This window comes from Octopus bimaculoides, chromosome 4, assembly GCF_046866305.1.
Source record: "Octopus bimaculoides isolate indiv1 chromosome 4, ASM4686630v1, whole genome shotgun sequence".
NCBI lineage: Eukaryota > Metazoa > Mollusca > Cephalopoda > Octopoda > Octopodidae > Octopus > Octopus bimaculoides.
In genome coordinates, this window is record NC_142931.1 from 7,707,291 (window position 1) to 7,732,290 (window position 25,000).

Genomic DNA, 25,000 nt, shown 5'->3' on the forward strand with positions numbered 1-25,000 from the left:
AAACCATGTTGTAGATATCTGATCTGTAATTCCAGCATAACTTCCTTTGTTCTCTGTATTCTAATGTCAAAACTATTGACCACGTCCATACTTCATATGAATAACGAAATAATGAAATATTTAAATTCTTTCGGAATAGAGATTGGTTAGTGAACAGAACCTGGACTTGCTGTTGTAGTTCAAGAAAAAGTATTTTACCTTCAGTGTAACGTGCCACCTCACTAATGTAATCTCCACTAGCATATGCGCTATCAAGCCATAGGCGTTGACCAGATCCACTGCAACACAGCAAGGTCCCTCTTTTCCTGGTGTGCTAGCTGTTTTAATACGCTTGTGCTGAAGTCATCCAGGAACTTCTAATATACCTTTCTTTACACAACAAACGTGACATTCAGGAGGTTCACGAACTTCTGCAGTGAAAGTCAGAAGATGAATCTTTGACATTACATTCACTTCTATTCTTTGTGTTGCAGTAAATCCTATTTCGCCACAATTGCCTTTTATCAAGTAGTTCTCCACTTAACTTTCCATTTCTCATGCTAAAGATATACTTCAATTTCTCATGCTAAAGATATACTTCAATGTCTCATCAGATGACAGTATCTTGCACCATAAAATGCTTGGAAACCTTGTTGCTGTTCCTCGTATATATATCTATTTTGTATAATTTTCCCATTATATACATACATACATACATACATGCATACACACATATATATGTGTGTGTGTGTGTGTGTGTGTGTGTGTATGCTTGATCGCTAAACCCACACGTTATATTTTACTCTCTCTTTCTCTTTGTTTATTTTCTCGTATCTCTTTCCTTTTTGTTGAAGCTCAGAAGGTAAACGACTTTCTCACCCTCCTGAGCGTCAAACTAATACACCTGTCACCCTCTTTTATTTTTCTGTAAATTTCATCTATATGAATATATGTGTGTGTATATATATATATATATATATATATATATATATATATATATATATATATATACATATGCATCAAACCAGGAGACAGAAAAAAAATTGGTATTATTTATTCACCATTACACATGTTTCATTTTATAATAGTAGTTACAAAATTGCACGTGTCGAAGAAACAAGTAAGAAGTCCCCTGTTAGAAATCCTTCAGACAGAGAATCAAATAATCCAAAATTTACATTTGGATGAAGCTCATGAAAAATATACAAATATCTACGTGCTGACGCCGTTAAACTTCCATTGAATTATTTCATACTAAGTTAATGAAGATATGGAAACATTGTATTGCATAGACAGGAGTGTCACTCTGTGTGAATAATGCATGGAACGATCATGGCTGGACAGACCTTATCAAAATGTGGGTCGATAAAGGCTAGGCAGGTTTTAAATAGCAGCAACAACAACTCTAAAACGTGTTGTTTATTCATGTATAGAGCAAAATGAGTTCATTTACGATTGTTTGAAAACACCTTAAACATGTCTGAGACTATCTAGCTGATTGTAATTATTTCCTTCGGTTTCAGGATTCTGTCCTCTATGTACTACCCTGCAGCGGGCTTATTAATTGAAACGAGATTGCCTTTCTTAAAACGGAACACTAATCAATTTCTAATGAGATGACTTCGTATTACAATCAAAATTCTCTTTCGTCTCATTTCTCTCTTCTACTGACAATCTATTTCCATAGTTTACTATATTAAATTGTTTCCCTCTGACCAAGTATATTCACACCAATACACCATGCTCCTACAGCCCCATTTTCCTATACCATCACATACACACCTCCCCCATGCACATATTTGTAAACGGACACCCTCCTATATATGACTATATATGAATACACCAACCGCCACTTTCTCTTTTCCTAACTCTTCTACAGGCAACCACATTCCCACCTGACGTCTAAGTTTTTTTTTTCACCTACCGTTCCTTCACAACTTTAACCATTCTTTTTATTAGCATCCGAAACGTTAGGGATTCTTTCCCTTCCTTTTAAATATTAGTCTGATAACGCCTTTGTTAAAACCTCTCGTTTTGTTTCCTAATATATACCAGTTTGTCTCTCCTTCAGATTCCCTAGTGAATCCCATACGATGAACAGTCGGTAGGTACATACATTTATCATGCATTTGTAAGTCTGCATTAATGATATAATGAAAATAGACGACTCCATGTTAGCTTGTAATCGACTGATCTGATCAATTAATAACTAATTTATTTAACCTTTTCAATATAAAGCCATAAGTTTAGAGATAAGGATCTGCTATATTCCTTCAACCTTCTTGGCCTCAATTATCGGCTGCAACTATGATTCTCACACAATTAGGTATTTACGACAACATCTATTTAATGAATCTCTCATGTTTCTCTCATTATGTTTCTCTACGATCGCCATTAGTATAATTTTCTACTTGAAAGACTTCTGAGTGGTATACACACACTCTCACTCAACTTTCTACCGTCTTGTAATTAAGCCCTATACCCTCTATGGAACATATTATATCAAAAACTGCTCTCTACTCTTCCGGGTTCTGGTCTGTCTTTTTTGCTTCTCTACAATTGCATCCCTACATTTTCAGCCTTCTCTGCGCAACTCTTATGGAGTCTATCCCAACTTACACTTCAGGTATATGTTTCCTTATGACAAAGCATTCCTTTCCTAGGTCTTGTCTGCTCTGAATTATCGTCAATGATTCCGGAACCTTGCTTTCTTTTATTCTTGGGAGAGCTGTTGGTTCTACGCAAACTCATTTTTACCTCTGGAGAGAGATGGTCCACATTAGTCGGTCCTGTATGCTTTCACATGTCGAGCATAGCTCGGGAGACTCTACAAGACGCTGGCGTGGCTCTCGGGTTCATTAATAGAGACAAGCCACCACAGCGCAACAAGGAACGGAACTTGTAGCGGACTTTCTGTCATGGTGAGGATGAAGTGCAGTTAATTCGTGGTTATTTTTTGTGATGAAAAAGAATAGACAATCCCACACTAATCCCGTAAATTCTATCTTCGTAATATATCTAATGAACAAAGTTACAGGTGAAGACATCCTGAAGATTTCCAAAAAGGGTGAAACAGTTCTATGCGTGACCACCGCAAACTAGAAATCGTGAGAACTTCGTTATAGATACAGTAAAATAATTTAAGTTGCTTACGTGTGTGTGTGTGTGTGTGTGTGTGTGTTAGTGTAGGTGTACGCGTGTGGAGGTGTGAGTGTGTATGCGAATTCTATGAAATTTGTGAATTTTATATTCGTTGATTTTAAATTTTGAATCCATCTCACTCACTAGTTACCTCCCTTTGCAATAACAGTTTCCAGCGGGCGCCACGCGTACAGCTAAATTATTTTGTCCGAACGTGTACATTTTTCAGTGGAATAAAAAGTTTAATCGAAGAGAACCTAGACACAATGGGTGATTTAAAACTATTCAGAATTAATCTTTAAAATGATTGATTTTATAAATCATTCAGAAACATCGTTGCTGTGTCTAAACAAATGTTATGTCATGAATATATTTCGATTCTATCCAGAAAAAGCCACATATTCTTCAGCGGCCGATCCGATCCTTTTCTTTATCCCTTGTTTATATACTGTATGTCATTCCACTTCTATACACCAAGAATATGTTCTTTTCAACCCACATGTTTGTCTTCTTTGTGTCACTTCGCTTACATTCTGTTAGACACGTCGTCTCTTCCTTCCATCAAAACTATTCTACCAACTTTCACTTTATACATCATTCCTTTACACAACTAAACTCTGTAATAAAATAACGAAATAAAGAAGACAGAGATGTTTTCAATGCGTCAAAAGGAAAAGTTTAGTAACCTTTATAAATTTCAGGCAAAATGGCCCATCACCGGATGGGAATAGAATAAAGAAGAGAATGCGAATCTATACCAACAAAACCATATTCTGCGTTGTGCAGGCCTTTGTGTCGGAATATATAAAGGTTATTAATTCTCGTCTTCATAGTAGGCTCACCATCTTAACTATTTTGTTATTTTACTTCTGTATTACATTCCTTCAAGCAAACTACGACGCGTTTCTAAACTCTACGTGTTTATGTTTCTCCCCTAACACTGCATTTGGTCGAGTATTTGGTTTTCAATAGAATATATTTGTATCCTTACATGTTACCGTTATAAGTATGCCTATAAAGTAACTATGCTTTATGTACATGATTCGTTAGACAATAACGATAGATATTCCATAGCCTAATATCTCATAATATTCCTCGATAATATAAAGCTGTACACAAAGAGTCTGTAAATTTGTTTATGAAACTGAAATCGAGAAATATTTTTTTTAAAACGTTTTAAAAGTCTGCATCTGGTGATCCAGTCACAGAAAAAAAATATTATTATCACGTGACTTTCACTTACTAGGTATAGATCAGTAAAGTGAAAAATTTGGTTAAATACATTCTGTGTATAATATATGAAAGGTTCATGGTCATGAGCCAGCGGAATCGTTAGAACTCCTCGCCAAGTGCTGAGCGGCATTTCGTTAATCTTCGCATTCTGATTTCAAACACCTCCGGGTTCGACTTTGCCTTTCGTCCTTTAGGGGTCGAGAACATAAATACCACTTGCAGACTGAGTTCAGTGCAACCGATTGACCCACTTCCTTCGAAATGGCTGGCTTTGTGCTAAAATTTTAATCTAATCTTAAAGGTGATGTTGACCTTTTTGTGGCTGTGGTTAGGAAAGTCTTGACGATATTAATTTAAGTAATAAACTTAAATGTTGCTTCGTAATAAAAAATATGAAGTGGTGTAATGTTCGGGGCGATACGGTTTTGTGTCATACGAAGAATCGTATCGATATTTTGCAGGAAATATTATTTGCAAGGCTAGCATTATCTAAAATTGAGATAATATTCGATAATGATCGTTTTACGATGTTCCAGAATAACATTTACGCTGAATTTGGTAGATTGCAATAAAAATTTGATTGGGCCTTGCTTGTTATTGTGGTTAATGATTTGGGATATGAAATTCCATTGAATCTAACTGATTTGAGGAATTTACTTGCAATAAATATTTATCGTATTACTTTCATTTTGCATTTATCTTTGATAGAGAGGTCTAATATAAAATATTAATGTAACGAAATCAAAACTTATAACGGTGGAAATAACGATAAATGAAATGGCCGGTAACGGGTGTGTAAAAAAGAAGCTTAATATGCCCTAAAATAGGGAGGCAAATATAAGTATATAAAAGTCATTGAATCTGATGTAGGTATGTAATCGATAATCGTAAAAATAGATGGTCCAAAATGGAATCAAGCATAAATCATTGAACGAACTAATTTGGAAAAAAGGAGTCCATTGCACACATTTTCCAAATGTTTTATAAGAATATAAATTATAACATACGTTGTATCTATTGAAGAAAGGATACTAACGCGGCAAGAAAGTTTCAAAATAGAATTAACCTGAAACGACGAATGTAATAAAAACTGTGATCGATAAACTTTAGAGAACAAACACAGAATCTGTGGAAAAGGAAACGAAAGCACCGAACATTTCTTGAGGAAATGCAGTAAGTTAGCTCTAAAATATATCAGAAGGCATGTTTGTTTATGTGAAAGGTTGCATAGGGATGTTAACTAAGTGTGTAGCTTGGGAATAGCAGAAAAATGGTATGAGAACGAATCACAGGCAGTGATTGTGAATTTTAATTTATAAGAGTTTATGAAACTTCCGTTAAGATCAGCCACACTATTGAAGTAAAAAGACAAGACAAGCTTATAGATGACAAAAGAATCAAACAATGTGATTGTAGGCATTGCACTACCTTTTGATGACTGAGTGAGTATTAAATAATTGAAAATTTGAGAAACATCAGGACCAAGCTAAAAAAGATTAAGAGTTTCTGGAAGACTAAGACGACTAATTCCTGTGGTAATGCTACACTTATCACAACTCCTCCCAAACGGCTAAGACGCTGAAAGATATTGAGACTCGCATTGTTGATCAGCAGAAAAAAACTAATCTTGCTTTCTACATGGTTTCTAAATATATTTCTTGAGAGTTGAGGAGATTTATTATCACCAACCACGACAAATTCCATGCTAACTCTTTAAGCATAGAATAGCTATACACATTATAATATAACTCTTTTAAATTTTAGAACAAGGCCAGCAATTTTAGCAAAAGGGAAGTTAGTCTATTACATCGATCCCAGGATTTATTTTATCTGTTTTGACAAGGCAAAGTTGACCATCGCAGCATTTGAACTCAAAACGTAAAGTGCTGATACAAGTCCAGCAACTTTGAGGGAAGAACAGTTATTTGTGCCACTAAACCCAGTGCTGAACTGGTACTTTATTTTGAGGGGAGGGCATCAATCGATACATCCGACTCAAGTACTCGAATGGATATTTAGTTTATCGATGCCGGTGTTAAGCACAAGTGAATCCTCGTGATTAAGTCGAACTTGGTAGCATTTCAGCTCAGAACTGAAACCACCGGTAAAGTGTTTATGAGTCCAGCTGTTTGTATTTGTTTGTGCTCTGTCTTCAAATGCGGCCGAGTTTAATTTTGTCTTTCATCCTCCGCATTAAAACAGAAGTAAAAATAAAGTTAACTGCTGGATCAATCCCCCGTAATGCGTTTTCCCAACGTGGTAACGATTCTTTCAGCTCATTGCTTAACTCCACTTTGATTGAAACTAGCTACAAGTACACAGAAATTATATACTTCTACAAGATCGCATATTACCGACAGTCAGCATTCTAGTTAAAGATTTTCAGGACTGATATGATACATGAAACTGCACGTATTTACAGAGTCTGCCCTATATGTATATATAAAAAATTATTTAAAAGAAGTAGACTAGGATTAATGAAATAATCTGAGATAAACAAAATAAAGTGGTTAATATAATAAAAGTAGAAAGAAAAAAAAACCTATTTTGTTCTATATTGTATTACGAAGCAATTAGATGAAAACCACAAAGTAAACAGGCCGGGAGGGGGGGAATACTTATCCACACAATATAAAATAACGCGGGAGTAAACAGAAGAAGGGAAAAAATGAAAGGAAATAATAAATGCAGAAATTAAAAATAAAGAAAAAGGAAAAAGGTATTTGTTGATGGAGAAGTAAGCTAGTTTCAAAGAAATGAATAGAAAACTCCGGACTATAAAAACGGACAAAGAAGACTTGATTTCAAGTGTTCAGGATTATTGGTTGCTAACAAAGACACGCATTTGAGCATAATATGAAATCAAGAGGCTAATGGCGTTAACAGAATGTGAAATTATCGTTGATACAATTGACGATTAATCCTTATCTGAATCAACTTTAGTTTCTGTGGTGATGGCTAGATGAGAAACACACCTTACCAGGGATAGCTTGCTATTCTGTCGAACGTAGGTGTTTCTGCAGTCAGGGAAATTCTGGATAAGGAGCTGACAGCCATTAAAATACCAGTTTATACATAAGTACTATTGATACTTGCAGGTCTGCGGTGTATTGTGTGCCAAGAAGGAAGCATCTAGTTGACCGTTTAATTTGCCAGAAATAGTTAACAACTTTCCCTTAAACCATGTTATTCCCTCTTAAACTGCCAAAAGCAATACACTAAATAATATACTCCTCCTTTTTTTCTTGAGCCCTGAGACTCAGAGGGCTGGTTACCCGTTTCCATAACATATAAGTGACCGAGATTACATTCTCCCTGAACGGGACAGCGGTCTGTTGTAGGGTTCGAATTTTGAAGGGAGGGGACAAGTCGATTAGTTTGACCCCAACGCATGAGTAGTAATTTATTTTATTGACCACCCACCATAGGGATATGAAAGACTCCGGCATTTGGACTCAGAACTTAAAGAGTTAGAAGGAATATAAACAGGTATTTTGGTCCTATGTACTAACGATCCAACCAGCTAACCACTTTAAAATGCTCCCGGAAAATCGAATTTTTATGACTGAGAAGTCTTTAATGAAAGACTTGTTCGATCAGGGTTGATTTGTAGCTAAACAATTAGTCTAAAGTAGGTGATACTGGTCCTTGTTGAATCCGAACCTCAAAACATTTAGATGATTGCTTAAAAAGTTATCCACTTGGCCATAGATTTTATAAAGTGGACGCATAAAATAAGCCATGTTTAAATTAATCGAATCACCTTCTCTTAGGATGAGAAGCATCTATTGATTCCAGGTAATAAACAGGAAAAGTGCTAGTGAAGAGTAATAAGGAGGACTACAAATGGATATTTCTTTGGGACGAGAGAATAATTGGTTTTATGGACTGAGAAAAGAGAAAGGAAATGACACCAATTTTTATCCCATCAAAACTGTAAGATATTCTTAATAATCTTATTGATGTCACCATATGTTTTTAACAATAGGAACACACATTGCTGAGTGGTTAAGAAACTTCCTTTGCATCCACGTGGTCTCAGGTTCAATCACACTGCTCGGAACTTTAGTCTTCTATGCCCCGGCACACCCAGAGCCTTGTGAGTGAATTTAGGACACCAAAACTCAGAGGAGACTTGATGTATGTGTGTGTGTGCTTGTGTGCGAGCGTGTAGGTGTGTGCACATGTGTGCATATGTGTGTGTGTGTGTTTGTGCGTGAGTATGTGTGTTTTATGCGCATGTGTGTGCGTGTGTGCGTGTGTATGTGCTTTGTGAGCCTCAATTTCACCACCAAAAGTTGGAGTCACGTGTTGACATCATGAGGCTGGATATAATCTCCGCTTTCTGAGCCTCAATCCACCAGCCAAAGTCACGTGTTGAAATCATGGGGCCCGACTTAATCTCCGCTTTCTGAGCCTCAGTCTCACCAGCAAAAGCCGGAGTCATGTGTTGAAATCAATCTGTGTTTGACAGTGAATTGAAATATGAATCCATTTCAATAAATTCCCTGATTAAATCATTGTACGAAGACTAGGTGTTCGGCATGAGATATACCTTAATAATTTTATGAAGCTTCTTATTATATACCACAACAGTCACTTGCTTTGCAACCACTTGTTTCATCGTTCATACCACGGCGCGGCACCTTAACCAAGCATCTTCTATTATTGCTTAAGGCAGACCAATGCTTCTTAAGTGAATTTGGTAGATGAAAACTGGGAGGAATATGTCGTATATGTGTATGTGTTTACGTTGAGTTTGCCCCTCAACCGGTTTTTAGCAACCGGTATTGATTTGTTTACGTATCTGTGACCTAACGGTTCAGCAGAAAAGAACCTGGGAGAATAAGTAGCAGACTTTGAAACAAATACTTACTGGGTTCGATTTGTGCGATTAGTCCCCAGCACGACTGCAGTACAATAAAGACAGAATCGATAATAGAATCCCTCCGCAAAATAAGGGGCTACACGAACACAATGAATTACAGGAAAACAAGAATTTCTTTCAAAACATTAACAAGTCAACCAAACGAAGATAAAGAAATAATCTAATTCACACAAGAAAACAACACCAAAGAATTCCTGAAAGAGAAGATGAAGGAACGCGAAAATGGATATTAATAATTATGCCTTTCATCCTTTTGGGGTCGATAAATTAAGTACCAGCTGTGTACTAGGGTCGATCTAATGCACTAGCTCCCTTCCCCAAAAATTTCAGGCCTTGTGCCTAGAGTAGAAAAGAATCGTTAGCACGCCGAACAAAATTCGTCCGTCTTTAAGAAATGAGTTCAAATTCCGCCGGGGTCAACTTTGCCTTCCATCTTTTAGGGCTCGATGAAATAACTATCAGCTAAGACTGGAGGTCAGTATAATCGAACTACCCCCCGACTAAAACTGTTGGCTTTTGCCAAAATTCGAAACTAAAGGCGGCGTGCTGGCAATGGCTGTTACGAAGCCCGACAAAATGCTTGACGGCATTTCTTCCGACTTTACGTTTTGAGTTCAAATATTCCGCTATGGTCGACTTTGCTTTCATCTTCTTGGGATCGATAAAATAAGTACCAGTTGAGTAATGATGTCGATGTAATTGACTTAACGCTCCCCCCCCCAAAAAAAAATTGCTGTCGGTGTGCCAAAATTTAAAACCAATAGTTTACCAATAGTTTATAGCGGTGAGGAAGATGACCGTGATGATGATGATGATGATGATGATGATGACGATGACTATATATAAGACAACTATTAAGAGATGGAGAAATACAAGCAAGAGAGACACTATAGCAATACTTAAAAAAAAAACTATTTATTTCAACAAATGTAATTCTAGAATACAGAGTAATGAAAACGATATGAAGGAGAGGTTATTTATGAATCGCTTTAGCATGAAATGAGAAACTTGAAAAATCGATGAAGAAATCCAATTGCATTCGTTTCAAATGATATATAGTAGTTATTAACTAAATATACATTGACGCTGTTGTTTTAAGAAACGGTGCGAATTGCTCCTATTTCCGGATAAAACATAGATTTTGCCATTATCATCATCAAATTTGTAAGATGTCTAAAAAAGTTAATTTATAATTTTATCTTCCAAACGGAAAAGAGAAAATAAAGTTGATTTCAATTTGTTTCTCGAGTACGGTTGTATAAACCAAGATTAAAGTCCCGAAAGCACCAAGAACAAACAAACAAACAAAAATTATGCAATTAATTATTTAGACAAAGCGAACACGGTCTGAGATTTGAAACGCATCTAAATTTGAAAGGTATCATGTATTCACCTCTTTTCTCAAAAGCCCATTAGGAAATTTGAATGTAATGGAGTGAAATATCTTACGTCAGGAAGAGAAATCGTAGGATGGATTCCGTTTTCAGAACACTTTCCAGCTGCTAGAATAAGCCACAGATACAAAAAGTAAAAATAATAGGTTCTCCAATGTAACAAACAAATTCTGGCACATTCATACGCTCACTAACAGTCTCTCTCTTTCTCTCATCCACACTGCCATGTGCATACACGCGCATTAATAAGCACATACACATATATCTACAACATATATATATATATATATATATATATATATATATATATATATATATATATATATATATATATATATATATATATATATATATATATATATATATATATATATATATATATATATATATATATATATATATATATATGTATGCGCGCAAATGTATGTGTGTGTGAAATATATATATTGGGTTGGCGACTAAGTTACCACTGTTTTTTTTCAAATTTTGGAATTTATTGTGTTTTTAAATTTTGGAATCAATTTTTTCGTCGAGAATTCTATTTTTGAATCATTTCGGAATCTATTTTGTTTTGTTTGTTTTATTTATTTATTATTTTTTTTCCAGTTAATTTGAGTTAATTTCTGTTTATTTTCGGATCATTAAAATGGAATGTCAAGTTTAGAAAAACGAGCATTTTCGACACCTTTTTGCTTTTAATCAAGGTTCTAAGGCCGCAAAAGCTGCTCGCGACATTTGTGCTGTATATGGAGAGGGTGCCATAGCTGATAGAACCGCTCGTGATTGGTATGCAAAGTTTAAAAATGGACATTTTGACCTCACGGACGCACCTCATTCTGGCCGTCTAGTTGGGTTCGGTGAAGAGCGATTAAACCAGCATGAGCACGAACATTCTCGTCAAACGACAAGGGAACTGGCAGAGTAAATGGAATGCTCCCACCCTGCTATAGAGAAGCATCTTCACTCGATGGGAAAGGTTCAGAAGTATGGAGCATAGGTTCCGCATGCTTTAAGTGACAACAATAAAAATCAACGAGCCACAATCTCCGCTTGTTTGCTTGCTCGTCACCGCTCAACTCATGGATACAAGCAACGATTTCTTTACCGAATAGTTATTGGCGACGAAAAATGGTGCCTGTACATCAATATGAAGCAGCGTAAGGAATGGCTTAGCCCCGGTAAACAAGCGACACCGCGCGTGAAACAAGATCTTCATCCGCGTTAAGCGATGTTGTGCGTATGGTGGGACTGGGAAGGGATTATTCATTACGAATTGCTTGAACGGAACCAAACAGTCAATGCGAAATTCTATGTTCAACAGACGGAACGACTCAACACGGCTATTCAAGATAAAAGACCTAATAGGCAGCATGGAGTTCTTCTGCTGCACAACATTGCTCGCCCTCATATTGCCAATATGACCAAGGAAGCCATTCAAACGCATGGATGGGAAGTGCTGTCACACCCGCCGTACTCTCCTAATTTGGCACTAACGAATTTCCACCTCTTTCGATCTCTTTTAAATGCTATGCGCGGAGTTTCGTTCAGTACTGATGCAGAATTGAGAGCTTGGTTGGATCAAATTTTCGAGTCGAAATAGTGTGATTTATACCAACGAGGTACTGAAAATCTTGCTGAATTTTGGGAAGAAGTTGTAACTAACAAGGGTGAATACATTATTGATTAATTAGTTGTTATTTTTATTAAACCTTTTAACAAATTTTAATTTTAAAAAAATTACTTAGTTGCCAACCCAATACACAGTTGAAATTTCTAGAAAAACAAAGGAGGTAGACAGATGTATGAACAACCAGCACGTTTATTAGTTTGACGCTCGGGAAGAATGAAGACGTCTTTTACTGTTTCGAGCCTACACTCTTCGACAGAAAGAAATAAGAGAAAATAAACTGAGAGAGAATTTTAAAAACTTGTAGATTTCAGAGGTCCCGTATTTGCTACCGTGAGTAATTTCCCACTAATTTACTATGTTCGCTGGTTTAGGCACAAGACTAACAATTTTAAAGGGATTAGTGAGTCATTAGATGTCATTGATATCACTACTTGGTTATTCTGATCTCCAGGTACATGTGGACGTTGTGTTAGAACACAAAATACTGCGTTGTTTACAATGAGCGAATCTCTAATACGCACTCGTGGAGCATAAAAGCACTCGGCATTATATCATCGACAGACGAAAAGATATATATATCCTTAAATCCTTATTATCTTTAAATTGTTTTAGCTTCAAAGCTGCGCTCATGCTGGGGCACCACCGTTGGCTGTGCTATACCATTATTTGAAACCTCGTCTTATGTGTGTAAGTGTGAGTGTGTGTGTGTGAATACATATATATACATACATATACATATAAACACACACACATAGACACCCCCACACCTACACACCCACATATACATATATATATATATATATATATATATATATATATATATACACACACATAAATACTCAGGGAGTTGAGGGACGCCGAGACTGAACAAGTAGTTTCAGGTTGAAAAGTAAAAAGTGGTAATGAGCAAGGTAGAAAAGTTTTAAAATAGACAGAAAAATAATGGAATGACGGAATAAACGAATAAACGAATGCAGGTAAAAGACTGTAATGTTTTCTCTGCATGCCTGCTAATGCTACAATCAATAGAGACATTTACATAATTAAGCTATATCTGCTTAACTGTGCAGCAATTACTGGAAGCTAAATATTGCTGAAGTTGGCCACAGTGTCATTTTGCATTGGCAAATCTTCCAGTTCACGAAGAACAATAAATTTTAATCTAAAAGGAGGCGAAACGAAATCTCTTCATTCTGCTTCAGATGTTTTGTAGTCTTAAAGTGAATATTGAAGATGTTTGCTCCTGTTATTAATTATCTACTAATTCATTATGGTCTCTGGTTTAACACAGCACCAACGATTCTGAAAGCAGGGGAGAGTTAGTAGATGTCATAAATATCACTACTTGGTTATTCTGGTCTGCAGGTTTACGTGAACGTGGTTCCCAAATAATTTTGGGGTTGCCGCCGCCTTGACACCTGGGCCACATTCCTAGCGACTCCATTCCAATTAACCATCACGAATATAGATTTCTTTCTGAAGCAACTTCAAAGGAACTGTATTTCACAAATAAAACTTAACCTAACGAAGCCATTATTTTGTTGTTTTTACATGAATCGCAACCCTATTATCGCTCCCTTCTTGCCTGAATCGCTACACCATTAACACCCCACTTTTCCTGAACGTCCCTTTGGAACTCTCCTCTCCACCGCCACTCGGGGAACAATACCACTGTGTTAGAACACAAAATATTGCGTTGTTTAGATTGAGCGAATATCTCATACGTACTTGTGGAGCATAAAAGCACTCGGCATTATATTGTTGAGAGACGAGAATCGTCTGTTGCGGCCTCCGGTTTGCCAGATCACGTTATTTCACCCTGCTATGAGATCCTCAGTAAAAGATTTCAGCAGCGCGATAACAACCGACTCTCCTGTCAACGATATAGAAAATCTCAGTTTCTATTCGGGCACTGGTGTGACAGACAGCCAGTGGACTTAATAAAAAAAATTATTAATTGCGATAGAAACAGTATTAATAACAAAAAGCATTCTTGATCTTCAACTTAAAGTGGAGTTTGCGTCGGAACAGAGAGCTCTGCGTTATTTACCTTCAGAAGATCTCTCATAATGTCTCGTGGTGCATATAAGCACATGTAACTATATCGGTACACTGAAAGAATGGCAAGCAAAGTGGACCAGGAATGGTTTCGAACTCACTATAAATACGAAAACAAATGTATGGCCAATTATTTTAGACAACGCTCGAACGATTCTTCCTGTCATCCGCCCTGGGGATGATGATGATGATGATGATGATGATGATGATGATGATGATAACGACGACGAAGGTGACTATAACGATAATGTTGGTGATGATGATGGTGAAGAGAGAAAGAACAGCAGGGAAAATATAAATGAGAAGGATGATAACTACAATAATAATAGCTTCAAATTCTGACACAAGGTCAGTAAGTACAGGATGAGGTGGAAGTCAATAACATTGAATTCAGTCCTTGATTGGTACTTTATTTTATCGATCCAGAAAATGTGAAGGTGAACTAAACGTCGGTGGGGTTGGGAATTATGAGTGTAAACAACACCAGTAAGCGTTTTTTCCCCACGCGCTGTTGAATCTGTCACTCGCCGCCTTAATTGTAATAACCATCCTTTCTATTAAAGGCACAAGGTCTGACATATTGACGGATGGTCCTAGTCGATTACATCGACCCACGTGTTTCCTTGATACTTAATTTATCGACCCCGAAAGGATGAATGACAGAGTCGACCTCTATGGCGTTTGAACTCAGAATATAAAGGCAGACGAAATACCGTTATGCATTTTGGCCGGCATGCTAACGATTCTCCCAACGCGTCACCACTTTGATGATGATGATAATAATAATAATAATAATAATAATAATAATAATAATAATAATTAATAATAATGATAATAATTAATAATAATAATAATAATAATAATAATAATAATAATAATAATAAAATAGAATCATTTGGGTCGCTATAAACGTCGGTTGATTGCTCGGAAAAATATGCTAAAATAATCAAAAACAAAATTTTTTGAATGCAGAAATCGTTACTGGCTATTTCTGTGTATGTAATGTTTGTAACAATTTATTGATTATTGTCTCGCGCAATTAATGCATCACAGATGTTTCATAGGGTCAATGACCGGATGCCATGCGTAAACAAACTGCTATCGTTTAGTACGGATATCGTTTTGTTTTTTTCTTTCTCCACACAACATGTGACGCAAGCACTTAAAATTTTGACATTCAGTCTAAGGTTAAATGAAAAATGCATTACTTTCGGTATGTTTTTTTCTTTTAATTGTTTTTGTCATTATACTGTGTCCATGATGGGGCACCGCCTTACAGAATTGACACAAGTAATTATTTTTTTACGCCAGGTACTTATATATATATATATATATATATATATATATATATATACGACGAGCTTCATTCAGTTTCTGTCTACCAAATCCAACTTTCGGTAAGCTATGTTAGAGGACACTTGAACAAGATGCCACGCAGTAGGACCGAACCTGGGACCATGTGATTGAGATGCAAATTTTGTTCCACACAATCACACCTGTGCCTACTCGAGTCTCGTTTACAAAAATAAGGAAAATAGAGCGTTTAAAATGAAAAAATAAGAATACATAATATATTTGATGGTATATACGGCACAAGTCAAAATGTCGCTGATGTAGATGGTTAGCCAGATGCCGGGTTTGCCAGATGCCACACTTTGGTGCGCAGAATATGCTACAAGACATGGCAGTACCATATAATACGGTGCTTTCATCGCTTCGCGTACGTTTGAGGTTTTCTGGTATGATAATGTATTCGCATCCGTATCGTTTGTTGGCATCGATGAAATAAATTTGAGTTGAGCATTGGGATCGATCTAATGGACTTCACCCCACTCCAAAAATGCCTGGCCTCATGCCAGTAGAAAGTAACCTTGTTATATCCAACCAACGACTCTACTCAGAACCTGGGATGTGTCCTGTTACGTGCATTAATCAGGAACGCCAGCTCAGACTGTTTGTTGCCCGATTGCCCGAGTTACACTCTGCGTTCTCATGTTCTCTTCACTGAAGGTCCCGTTGAGTTGACGGCTCGAGTTGATCGATGACATGTCACATGGTCACGACAGATAAAGAAGCATCTCGTGGAGATGGTGACTGATTGTGACTCGGCTCGACGGGTCGCTCAGGATGACCCCGGGAATAGACCGACAAACAGTATATGCAGAAACTCTCTGCAATAGTGCATGCCCCCCACATCACACCTGGCCTCATTATTACCAACATAAATAACGCGACGTTCCGAATGTCTTACTAATTTGGCTCGAGCTATTTAGCTCCAAACGTTAGAACAAATTGCCTTGCCATTATGTCTCGGAACATTCTTGAGATGTTTTCAACTCAACTACTTTCAATTTATACTAACTTCATTGCTTGTCTTTCTCAAATTGTTATTGTACTTTTTAATTACCGCATCTAGTAGAGAATTCCATTTTAACCTGTTTAGGCAATTTCCACTGTTTTGATTCCTTATCACGGATAGATTGGTTAATAACTGTATTTTTATATTAAATTTATCCGGACGGCATAAAATCAACAGGAATATAACGGAATGGGTTAACAGTTTTAGGCTATTTTGAATCTCTCTCCCTCTCCCACTCCCCTATCCCACTCCCCTCTCCCACTCCCCTCTCCCGCTCCCTCTCCCACTCCCCTCTCCCCCTCTCTCTCTCTCCCACTCACCTCTCCACCTCACTCTCTCATCTTAGCTATGAATTCACATTTCCATTAAGTTGACTTTGTTTCTCATCTCCCAAGGTTTGAGATTAAGAACTTAATCAATAAGTTACTGGGCAAATTCAGCTTGATACCCTTTCTATTAAGAAACTCTGTTTTGCGACTTATCTCATGGAATCAACATTATTCTTCAGTAATTACTTTCATCCGATTAATAATGCAGGTGACAGATATAACGTATTGTGATTTCGCTTTACACATACATACACACGTATATAGTTATATGTATATACAAATGCATATAAGTCTATATAAGTATGTACGTATGTATGTATATATATATATATATATATATATATATATATATATATATATATATATAAACACATCAGAGAGATGTCCATAATAGGACATCTAACCCGCTAGAAGGAGCAGTCCACTGGTAGCAAATAAATTTTTTTTGCAACCCTGAGACTTATTATTATATATATATATATATATATATATATATATATATATATATATATATATATATATATATAATATATATATATATATATATATACATATATACATACATACATACATACATACATGTATACACATATATATACATATAGAGATGGATATATACATACAAATATAAGTGTGTGTCCTAGCGTGTGTGTGTGCGCACGTGTGTGTGTGAGTGTGTGTGAGTGTGTGTGTGTGCGTGTGTGCGTGCGCGCGCGTGTGTGCGTGCGCGCGCGTGTGTGCAATGTAAAGGTATAGAGATTTGTAATCTGGGCAGGTACTCTATTGGTACTCTCACATAATCCATTCGCCAAGATTTTAACAACCAAGGGATATAACAAATACATTTTCCTATGTTTTGTTATAAATCAAATAGCGTATACTTATTTCTTAGTGAATCTCATATCTTATTAGTCTGTTATTACGTAACATCGTTCACGATTTTATTACACATACCTTATTTGTATTTCCTCCAAAGTTCTATATACTTTGGGAACACATTAAACCTCTTTTCGCTGTTAATTTATTTGAATGTTTACGATCGAATAACTAATTTCATGTTATTACATAACTGACTTCACAATTTGGGTATTCATAACTTATTGGGAATTCCTAAAAACAAAATCGTGTGTAAGACAGTTCGCTATTCTCTGTAAATGCACAAAAACCGTTTTAAGAGCTACATTCTTTGTATCGTTGTTATTGGATTAGCGAAACAATTATGAGAACGGAACCAGGGGATAAGCCCCGCTTTCCCGAGAATTACCGGGTACGTCAGCTAGTACATACATACATATATTATCCATACATATATATATACATATATACATATATATATCTGTATATATATATACATATATACATATATATATCTGTATATATATATACATATATATGTATACATACACATATGTATATATATATATATATATATATATATATATATATATATATATCCATTGGTGTATGTGGGCGGTCTTGTTCTTGTATTTATTATTTGTTTTTCATTGGCAGTATGACTTATCTCTGTGGCATACTGTCTGGATTTCTTGCAATCGTATCTGGAGAAGTGTTATTAATGTTTCTGGTAAGTTCTTGGGTGGGTTATAGGTGATTTATTTATTCATTTATACAGTTTTAGTTTGTGTATTTGTACGTATAGGGTTTTTCTATTGAATGCTTTGAGCGGTAATATTTCAAAACCGTTTCTTTGGGAAAGTAATTAAAGGTGTTTTCTATTGGTTCAATTTCTAATGAATGGGGTTTATCACAACTATGCGATGTTTAGATATCTGTGCTTGAAAATCTGCTCTTTTTGAGTACTTTCAATAAATGACTGCTTCCGTTTGTAGGTATGTGTGTGCGCGTGTGTGTAATACTGTTTATTTATTTATTCATATATATATATATATATATATATATATATATATATATATATATATATATATATATATATATATATGTATATATGCACACAGAGGCGGGAAGAAAGAGAGAGAGTAGATATATATGCATGTATGTATTTATGTGTGTATGTATGTGTATAATTAGAAATGTATGTATGTATGTATGTATGTGTGTATGTATGTGGTTGTGTGGTAAGAAGCTTGCTTCCCAACCACAAGGTTCAGGGTTGGGCGACTTTCTTCTATAGCCTCGTGTGTGTGTGTGTGTGTGTGTGTGTATGTATGTATGTATGTATGTGTCCCCCTTCACTGCTTAGCAACCGATGTTGCTGTGTTTATGCCCTCTTAATCTAGCGGCTCGGCAAAAGAGGCCGATACAATAAGTCCTGCGGTCTATTTGTTAGTCAAATGACTGAAAGAAATACATGATAAAACACTAAAGGATGTATGTATGCTCAAGAGTGTAGTTTACCCATCCTGCATCAAATGTGTAAAGCCATTCCTTGTGGGTTTTGAGTGAAATACAGAAATACATCACATTTTTGGCAGGAATCTCTTGATCCAAATATTCTTGTGGTGTTTTTGAAAAAGGTTTGGCTATTATTATTGATTTTATATCGGTATTAGTGATATGTTCCTGGCATGATAGATTGAAACGATCTGTAATTAGACGATCATAAATCTTATTCGATTTCGATCCGAGAAACTCCCTTAGCGTAATTTAATTGCCAGAGAAAGACCTCTCACCACCGAACATAATCCCATTTCCTACAGAAGGCAGAAGAAATCACTTTGAAAAGTAACAGCTAAAAAGAAATCAATGCAAAGTTCTTTGTGAATATCTTAAGAAGAATTTAGCGTAAGGGTGCGATTACTGAGGTAGGTCAAAGAAAATAATTTTAACATAAAACGACAGTAAAAACTTATCTAAAATAAATTTTTGGATTCATTATTTTGTAAAATGTTCTCTTTCATCCGTCTCAATTACTTCGCCAATTTAAATTACTAACAAGTCACATATAGCTTTGATTTCTGATAATGATAATGATATCTCGTCTTGCTCGGGAGATACACGTAATGAGTCTAGTTAGGGAAATGTATAGTAACGCTAGTTAACTCACAGCAGCTCAAGATAAAAAAAAAAAAAAAAATGACAGTGATTGTAATTAGCACAAATTTGCTTAACGAAATATTGAATGACTTTGACACGAGTTACTGCAGCTACTCACTGAAAAACAAAGTGATTCTAGTTCGTATACGACAGTTTAAAGAAACATGGAGTGACTTTAATTAGAACAAGGCACCTCTATAAGGAAATGTAGAGCGACTCCTGTTAACACAGTTAACGAATTTATCTGACAAACTAACATAGAGTGATTCTAATTAGCTGCTCATTCAATCCAACCACCTTTCTTGAAAAAGGAAAAGAACGCTGTAGGTGGTTTCTATACCCGTAAGCCTGCTCACAGCAGAACAGCGCAATTCGATGAAGTGAAAGAGAAAAAAAAAACAGAGAGAGTGGTGAGGGGTGCATATCAGTGTCAGTAATAAAATTGCTAGAGTATGGTATATGTTGACATCACACAACAGCTGACACTCCGTCGGTTGTGACGATGAAGCTCCCAGTTTAACGTGCAAATGGCTGAGCAACCCACAGACACAAGTTCTCATATCTATAGTTCTCAAAGCAATTCAGCGCGACACAGAATCTGACAAGGCTGACCTTTTGAAATACAGGCACTACTCATTTTGTTTCCAGATGTGTGAACTGGGGCAAAGTGAAATAAAGTGTCTTGGTCAAGGACACAACACGCCGTCAAGTATCGATCTTTCACACTTACGATCGGGAGCCGAATAACCTAACCACATACCCACGCGCCATCACATATATTCTTTTCTACTCTATGCACAAGGCCCGAAATTTTAGGGAAGCGGGCAGTCGATTAGATCGACCCCAGTACGCAAGTGGTACTTAATTTAAATGCAAATTTGACCTCGGCGGATTTTGAACTCAGAACGTAAAGACAGACGAAATACCGCTAAGCATTTCGCCCAGCATGCTAACGTTTCTTATTTCTTTATTGCCCACAAGGGGCTAAACATAGAGGGGGACAAACATGGACAGACAAAAGGATTAAGTCGATTACATTGACCCCAATGCGTAACTGGTACTTAATTTATCGACCCCGAAAGGATGAAAGGCAAAGTCGACCTCGGCGGAATTTGAACTCAGAACGTAGCGGCAGACGAAATATCGCTAAGCATTTCGCCCGGCGTGCTAACGTTTCTGCCAGCTCGCTGCCTTGCGCCTTCACATATATTGATATACTGAAAGGATAGAAGATCACCTAGACAACTTTGGGGAGATTCCTTAACAGAATAAATCCTGCAAGACTTTCTGGCCGAGGTTCCAACAACTCTGCCAAGTGGCCGTCTTCAAGTCTTATTCAATCGAAACACACCAACACACCAACACTGGCAGCGAAGCGGCGGAAATGGACAAATAGACGTACAAGAATGAACATAGTTTTATACGCGCGCGCACTCATACACATGTGCAACGATACAACAGTTTCCATCTACCAAATTCACTCACAAGGCTTTTGTCGACCCGAAGCTATAGAAGAAGTCACTTGCACAACGTGACACGCAGTGGGACTGAACCCAGAATCATGTGATTGGGAAACAAACTAATTATTTAAATTAATATTCTTGATCTTTTATTGAGATTTCCATGATAAATTACATAGAGCAAAAAAATCATTTTCACTTATATTCTGTTTTAAATAATTGCATTTGAGGAAAGTTGAATAGATACCGAAACTGATTTTGAAATAAATAAAAATTATTTTAAATAGAAAGAGCGGTTTGCTTGATTTAAGTATAAATCAAATCAGATAAAGAAAGGAAGTCTTACGTCATCTGCCATAGTTTCGTATAATAGTAGCAATCATTATTAAGTAGTCGGACTAGTTTGAAATCATTGTCCAAGAGTATAGAATTACGGCATTCTTCTAAGCTACAATACATTGTAATTTATTCCGTTGCCATATTCTCAATGTGTGAATGCCAAATCAAGTAATACGGTATTTGCTTTTTATTTCAGTGAAAGAATTTTTTTTTATATTGAAGATATTACAAACGTATATCTTTGTATACGATCAAAGAACGATTGGAATAAATGGCAGTACTGGCAGCAGAAGAGGTTTTCTGTAGAATAAATGATAACAGGATTAGATAACAAGGACATCGATCAGTTCGATTTTATGCATATATGCCATATATTGGACTAATAATTTGATCTGGATTGATGTCAAATCAGATTTTTCTTTTGTTATTAAAAACTATTACAAATGATATATATTTGGGAAAGAACATCATTGGTGCTCTCTGATTTTGGATATTGGAAATCGCAAGTAATCGAAGATGCATATGTATCTATGTTCGTATATGCATAATGTTAATGTTGGTTTATATATGTGTGTGTGTGTGTGTGTGTGTGTGTGTGTGTGTGAGTGTGTGTGTGTGTGTATGCACTCCGACACACACTCATAGTGTTGACATAATATTTCCAAAAATAAAGTGTGTATATATATATGCCTATATACCTACAACATATGTGTTTGTGTGTACACCCATGTCTGTATGTGTGCATGTATGCATTCAGAAAAACACGCATGTACACACACACACACGCGCGCGCGCTCACACATATATCATGAAATTATTAAATTCAAGGAACTTAAAATATATCAAGGCATAGATATTCCTATAATATATTTCTATTCTTTGAAAACCATTTTTATATTGAGTTTGCCTTAACTTATACTGAATTCATGCTTTTTACATAATATATTATATACATATATATATATATATATATATATATATATATATATATATATATATAATGTATATATGTGTGTGTGTGTGTATGTATATATATATATATAGATATATGTATATATATAAATATATATATATATAAATATATATATATATACATATATATTGAGAAGGTTACAATTTTAATATCAAAGATCCCTATGTATCACACAGGTTGTAATCCTTTGAAACATATGTAGGAATAAAGTATGCAATTATAAAATGCGTTTTCTCCAATCCTTAAATTCTTAAATATTCTCAAATAGCCAAAATCTCAAGGAGTTCCTGCCTTAAAAACAGGAACTAAACCACAGTTATTTTGTGTTCTTTGCGACATTGGTTTCTATTAACCCATTTATTCTACCAGAAGAATTTTTATTCATTAAGATAGAAGAAATACACATAATTATATATATATATATATATATATATATATATATATATATGAAAGAAGGTTTGAAAATGCACTTATTTTTAAAAAATATTTATTTACTTAACCGGTTTCACTTTTTTAGAAAAAGATTATCAAAAGTCTTTGAGAAAGTGAAACCGGTTAAGTAAATAAATATTTTTTAAAAATAAGTGCATTTTCAAACCTTCTTTCATATATATTTCCACTCGTACGGTATTCCACAACTTTACTTTATTATATATATATATATATATATATATATATATATATATATATATATATATATATATATATATATATATATATATATATATATATATATGCAAGTGGAGGGTGTATGCGCATGTGTGTATCTATATCTATGCTTAATATGTGTATGTAAGCGTACGTGTGGTCGTGTTTTTAGAAACAGCTCTTCTTTTTTAGAAATGCATGAAAACTAACTCTGTGATTTAATGATATTTCGTCAAGTTTTTGTAATACTTTGATACTTTCGTAAGAATTCACTGCTTTGCATTTGAAACGGTAAAATTCTTAAATCCAGCATCAATGTATGCCGATCTTCGTAGTCTCATCGAAAGCTCGAAGTGTTTCTGACGTGTGGCTACTGTCCCTTCATTAATGTTGTAGTCCTTTGCGGCTGAACCTGAATATTTAACCTTTAGACTCATACATCTAGAACAGATATTTAGTCCTGTTTGTGGTTAATATGGTTGTGAGTGTTTATTGCCTCGCTGCAGTGTGTTACGGCTGTTTCTTCCATCACTAATCGTTTATTTTCGTGAAGAAGTTTCCAGAGTTTAAATGCGTAATTCATAAACATTTTGCTGTTTAGTATTATTTTGTACTGTGTATAGCGAATTCTTCATATTGTAAGTATATAAAGAGTTAGGTTGAGAATATCATATTTTGTTCAATGTAACAGATATAAGAATTTTGAAAGAAGGGGTCTAGTCGATTATATCAACTCTAGTGAGTAACTGGTACTTATTTCATAGATCTCGAAGGATAAAAGCAAAGTCGACCTCGGCGGAATTTGAACTCAGAACATAACGGCAGACGAAATACTGCTAAGTATTTCGCCCGGTGTGCTAACGTTTCTTATTTCTTTATTGCCCACAAGGGGCTAAATATAGAGGGGGCAAACAAGGACAGACAAAGGAATCAAGTCGATTACATGAACCCCAGTGCGTAACTGCTACTTATTTTATCGACCCCGAAAGGATGGAAGGCAAAGTCGACTTCGACCGAATTTGAACTCAGAACGTATCGGCAGACGAAATACTGCTAACGATTCTGTCGGTTCGCCGGCTGCTGTATCCAAATGATAATAAACATTTCTTCCTCTCTTTATATATGGTTTATTTATGAAGACTAAAATATCAACCATAGAATTAACGTATCTTCAACTTCGTTATATGTTTCATATTATCTTCACATTTCAATATCGCTGAAATATTTATGGATAAATTACTGACAGTGGAAACTAACTTCATTAGTGAATTATTAATATTTTCTCGATTCTTTTTGATGTTTTTCCACTTCTTTCAGTCGTTAGAGTGAGGCCAGGGTGGGGCGCCGCCTTGAAGAATTTTCGTCGAAGGAAATCGACCCCAGTATATATGTTCTTAAATCTCGTAGTTATTTATTTGTTCCTTTTGCATAACCACTAATTTACGAGAGCATAAACACACTAACACCTGTTGTCAAGAAGTTGGGGAACACACACACACACACACACACGCACACACACACACACACGCACACACACACACATATTAATACGAC

At 35.7% G+C, this 25,000-nt stretch overlaps 1 protein-coding gene across 3 annotated transcripts in view; it reads right to left on the reverse strand.

The window, feature by feature from the left end:
- LOC106870405 (cadherin EGF LAG seven-pass G-type receptor 1) overlaps positions 1-25,000 on the reverse strand; it is a 538,322-nt gene that overhangs the window by 402,455 nt on the left and 110,867 nt on the right. The gene's annotated exons all lie outside the window — the stretch shown is intronic.